General features: G+C 57.8%; 1 non-coding gene across 1 annotated transcript; it reads right to left on the bottom strand.

The window, feature by feature from the left end:
• Window positions 1-895: 895 nt before the first annotated feature.
• Window positions 896-1014, bottom strand: LOC131869726 (5S ribosomal RNA). Its single transcript, XR_009368100.1, has one exon. It is a non-coding gene; the product is annotated as a 5S ribosomal RNA (ribosomal RNA).
• Between the last annotated feature and the right edge of the window lie 4660 nt (window positions 1015-5674).

The following is a 5674-nucleotide window of genomic DNA, read 5'->3' as shown; positions in this document are numbered from 1 at the left end:
CGGAGCTCGGTTTGCCCCGGGTGCGCACCTTCGCCAGGGTGCGCACCTTGATGCGCACGCCTTGGCTGGGCTGCGCACCTTGGTGGGCGCCATGGTGCGCACCTTTCGTGCGCTCCAAGGTGCGCACGAAGTCGGAGCTCGGTTTGCCCCGGGTGCGCACCTTGGTGGGCGCCATGGTGCACTCCGAGGTGCCCAAGATTGGTGCGCACCAAGGAGCGCTCCGAAGTGCGCTCCAAGGTGCGCGCGAAGTCGAAAGTTGGGTTAATTGTCCGGTTTGCCTCGGGTGCGCACCTTGCGTGCACCTTCGCCAGGGTGGGCGCCTTGGTGCGCACACCTTGGCTGGGCTGCGCACACCTTGGCACCCGCGTTTCCTTCATTTTAAATTTTTTTTTTTTACAATCTCTCAAGTGGGAAATTCTATAATCTCAACTTTTTTTGCCTTTTCAGGAAACTTTTGAATGGAGCGCATCATTGGTGCGCTCCGAAGTGTGCTCCAAAGCTCTCTCCAGCTGCGTGCACCTGCCCCGGCCGCGCACCCGGCCCCGCCCAGCTTCGCTCACCTGTCCCGGGCGTCTGGTGCGGAACCTTAGAGTAAGAAACATCACCGTGCACCTTGGCCAACGTGCGCGACTCGACCGAGCGCGCACTGGCCGAGGTGCACACCGATTTCACCTGGGTGCGCGCGCAGCACCTCGGGCGCACCGGGGTGCGCGCACAACGCCCGGGTTGCACCGTGGCCTGTGTGCTCGGGGTGCCTCGGGTGCGCGCTCGGTGTCGCCCCCGCGCGCGCGGTAGTGCGGGCAGCGCACCCCGGCCCGGCCCGGCCCCGACGAGAACGCAAACGGGCAAAAGGTTTATTCAAATAGCATTGCGACGCCCGGCGAAAAACTAAAAAAGGGTGCAACACCGGGACTTCCCGGGAGGTCACCCATCCCAGTACTACTCCGGCCCAAGCGCGCTTAACTGCGGAGTTCTGATGGGATCCGGTGCACTAATGCTGGTATGATCGCACCCGTTATGAGCTTGTCGCAGTGTGTACTTAGCAAACCGCGACCCACGTGCGAATCCACCCCGGCCACCCACCCCCGTCGAGGTGCACACCCTCCCTCGCGAAGTGCGCCCCGTTCGCCAAGTGTGAGCCCTGCCCGGGTGCGCGCACCTTGCTAGGGCGTCGGGTGTGCACCCGGCCCGGCCTACGTGCGTGCACCTGGAGGGGGCGTCGTGTGCGTGCAGTGTCCCGTCTGCAACGCGGTGCCCACACACCACCTCGGGCGCAACGACCTGCGCTCACATGTGGGCCGAGTGCACCTTGGTGCATGTTCGGGGCGCCTCGGGTGCACGCTCGATCTTGCCCCGGTGCACCAAGGCGCTCGGTTTGCCCCGGGTGCGCACTTGGTGCAAGGTGGGCACCCAAAATAGGGATCAAGCACCAAAACACAAGTTTCGGGATGCAAAATGGGACCCAAGGACCACAAATGCGTTCCAAGACCCATGATGGGTCCACGAGAACAAAAATGTGTTCCGAGACTTAATAAACAAATATTGGGTTTTAGGAGAAGAAACATGCTCTGATGCCCAAAACGAGAATCGACCCCGAAAAGGCCACAGGCCAAAAGTGGGATGCGAGACAAAAAAAAATGGGACCCGAGGACCAAAATTGGGTTCCCAGGTCGAAGACAGGGCAACCGGACAAGAAACGACCTCTAAGGCTCGAAATGAGTCCCGACGACTAAAACTTGACAAGAAGCACCCATCAGGCACCCAACTCGACACCCATGGGATGCCGACCCACCCGGGCTTCCACCTAGCACACCTTGGCACCCACCCACCCTCGCACCCAACCTCGCACCCAACTTAGCACCTTTGAACCCACATTGGCACTCACCCTGACCCTGGCACCTTGGAACCCACATTGGCACTCACCTTGACCCTGGCACCCACCTTTGCACTCACCTTGGGACCCACCCTGGCTCCCACCTCGGCACCCACCCAGACACCCACCTTGGTTCCTTGGCACCCACCTTGGATCCTTGGCACCCACCCCGACACCCACCTTGGCACGCAACTTGGCTACTTGCCACCCACCTTGGCTCCTTGACGCCCACCCCGACAACCACCCCGTGACCTACCCTGGCTAGGGTTGGTGCACACCCACCCTGGTGCCCACCTTGGCACCCACCCTATGACCCACCTTGGCACGCACCTTAGTACCCACCCCGTTACCCACCCTAGGACCCACCCCGTGACCCACCTTGGCCAGGGTGGGTGCACCCACCCTGGTGCCCACCTTGGCACCCACCCATCCTAGCACCCAGCCTGTGACCGGGCTTGGAACCCAACCTTGCACCCGCACCCGTCTTGGCCAGTGTGGGTGCGCACCCATCCTGGCACCCACGTTGTGACACACCCTTTAACCCACGCACCCTAGCACCCACGTTGGCACCCACCTTGGAACCCAACCTAGCAACTTGGCACCCACCCCGTGACCCACCTTGGCATCCACCATAGCAGTCGCCGACTTGGCACCCACCTCGGCACCCACCTTGACACTTGTGGACCCACCTTGCCACTCACCCTAGCATCGACCCATCCTAGCACCCACCCTGGCACCTTTGCACCCTAGCACTCACCCATCCTAGCACCTAACCTGTGACCCACCTTGACACTCACCCTCGCACCCACCTTGGAACCCAACCTAGCACCCACCCACCCTGACACCAACCCTAGCACCTACCCACCCTTGCACCCACCCTGTGACCCATCTTGGCACCCACCCATCCTACCACTCAACCTATCACCCACCTTCTCACCCACCTTGGCATCCACCTTAGCACCCACCCACACTGGCACCTTGGCACCCACCTCGGGCAAGGTGGGTGCACACCCACCCTGGCACCCAATTTAGAACCCACCGAGCATGTTACCCACCTTGGCACCCACATTGCAGCCCACCCTAGTACCCACCCTATGACCCACATTGGCATCCACACCCTAGCACCCAGGCACCTCGACACCCGCCTTGACACCCACCCTAGCACTGAACCTGTGACCCACCTTGGAACTCACCCTAGAACCCACCCACCCTGTGAACCACCTTGGCATCCACCTTAGCACCCACCCACCTTGGCACCCACTCTAGCACTCACCCATCCTAACACCCAACTTGTTACCCACCTTGGCACCCGCCCTCGCGTCCACCTTGAAACCCACCCTAGCACCCACCCACGCAGGAGCCCACCTTGGCACCCAACCTAACACCCACGCATCCTGGCACCCAACTTGTGACCCACCTTGGAACCCACCCTAGTACCCACCTTTGAACCCACTATATCACCAACCCACCTTGGCACCCACCCTATGACCCTCTTTGGAATCCACCCTAGCACGCACCCACCCTGGCACCCACCATGGAGCGCACCCTAGCACCCACCCACCTCGGCACGCACCTCAACACCCACCTTGGTGTGCGCACTGCGCCAACCTCTCAAAGACCCTATGTGGTGCGCTCCAAAGTGTACACCTTTGGTGCGCTCCAAGGTGCGCACCTTTGGTGCACACCGAGGTGCACACCAAAGTGTGCACCGAGGTGAGCACCAAAGTGCACTCCAGGGTGCACACCAAGGCGTGCACCTTTGGTGCGGTCAATGCAAACGAATTCGGAAGTTGGGGTCGATGTCCTAATCGCTGCTGCAGACTACACGTATGAGAATCGGACAAATAGCTTTATATAGGGGAGGTGTTGCGTTTGATGGGTCGACTCCCCTGGTTGTGTGCACTGCACCAACTTCAAAGACCCTGTCTTGTTTAAGAAGTCAAAAGTTGGGGTGGATGTCCTAATCATTGCTGCAGTCTACGCATGTATGAGAATCAGACAAATAGCTTATATAGGGGAGGTGTTGCATTCGGTGGGTTGACTCCCCTGGTTGTGCGCACTGCGCCAACCTCAAAGACCCCGCATAGCAGAAGAAGTCGGAAGTCGGATTTTGGTGAGCACCAAGGCGTGCACCTTTGGTGCGGTCAACGCAGACGAATTCAGAAGTTGGGGTGGATGTCCTAATCGTTGTTGCAGGCTACACATGTATGAGAATCAGACAAATAGCTTATATAGGGGAGGTGTTGGGTTTGATGGGTCAACTCCCTTGGTTGTGCGCATTACGCCAACCTCAAAGACCTTGTTTTCGTTAAGAAGTCAAAAGTTGGGGTCAATGTCCTAATGGCTCCTGCAGGCTACACATGTATGAGAATCGGACAAATAGCTTATATAGGGGAGGTGTTGGGTTTGATGGGTCGACTCCCCTGGTTGTGCGCATTACGTCAACCTCAAAGACCTTGTTTTCGTTAAGAAGTCAAAAGTTGGGGTCGATGTCCTAATTGCTCCTGTAGACTACACATGTATGAGAATCAGACAAATAGCTTATATAGGGGAGGTGTTGGGTTTGATGGGTTGACTCCCCTAGTTGTTCGCATTACACCAACCTCAAAGACCTTGTTTTCGTTTAGAAGCCGAAAGTTGGGGTCGATGTCCTAATTGCTCCTGCAGGCTACGCATGTATGAGAATCAGACAAATAGCTTATATAGGGGAGGTGTTGGGTTTGATGGGTCGACTCCCCTGGTTGTGCGCATTGCGCCAACCTCAAAGACCCTGCATTGCGGATGAAGTCGAAAGTCAGAGTTTGGTGTGCTACAAGGTGTGGTCGAAGGTGCTCACCTAGGTGTGCACCTTTGGAGCACAGGAAAAGTGCCCTCCAAAAGTGCGCACCTTTGGAGTGCACAAAAGTGCCCTCCAAAAGTGCGCACCTTTGGAGCGCAGAAAAGTGCCCTCCAAAAAGTGCCCTCCAAAAGTGCGCACCTTTGGAGCGCAGAAAAGTGCCCTCCAAAAAGTGCCCTCCAAAAGTGCGCACCTTTGGAGCGCAGAAAAGTGCCCTCCAAAAAGTGCCCTCCAAAAGTGCGCACCTTTGGAGCGCAGAAAAGTGCCCTCCAAAAGTGCGCACCTTTGGAGCGCAGAAAAGTGCCCTCCAAAAAGTGCCCTCCAAAAGTGCGCACCTTTGGAGCGCAGAAAAGTGCCCTCCAAAAAGTGCCCTCCAAAAGTGCGCACCTTTGGAGCGCAGAAAAGTGCCCTCCAAAAAGTGCCCTCCAAAAGTGCGCACCTTTGGAGCGCAGAAAAGTGCCCTCCAAAAAGTGCCCTCCAAAAGTGCGCACCTTTGGAGCGCAGAAAAGTGCCCTCCAAAAAGTGCCCTCCAAAAGTGCGCACCTTTGGAGCGCAGAAAAGTGCCCTCCAAAAGTGCGCACCTTTGGAGCGCACAAAAGTGCCCTCCAAAAGTGCGCACTTTTGGTGCGCACCAAGGCGCTGGTTCGGTCGTTGCAGGCGAGTTCGGAAGTTGGGGTCGATGTCCTGAGCGGAGGTGCAAACTACACAGGTGTCGGAATCGGACAAATAGCTTATATAGGGGAGGTGTATGCTTCGATGGGTCGACTCCCCAGGTTGAGCGCACCGCGCCAACCTCAAAGACCCTACGGTATGGATGAAGTCGGAAGTTGGGTCCGATGACCAATTCGATTAGTAGGTATGCTCATGAGGTCGGAATTTGGGTCCGATGACCTGCCATGTGCAGGAAGGCGAATGTTGACACTGTGCGTTGCAAGGTGCACACCAAGGCGCTGGTGCGGTCTTTT

Source organism: Cryptomeria japonica, unplaced genomic scaffold (genome assembly GCF_030272615.1).
Source record: "Cryptomeria japonica unplaced genomic scaffold, Sugi_1.0 HiC_scaffold_262, whole genome shotgun sequence".
Lineage (NCBI taxonomy): Eukaryota > Viridiplantae > Streptophyta > Pinopsida > Cupressales > Cupressaceae > Cryptomeria > Cryptomeria japonica.
Note: the sequence above shows the minus strand (reverse complement) of the source record. Positions and strands in the feature narration are given on the sequence as shown.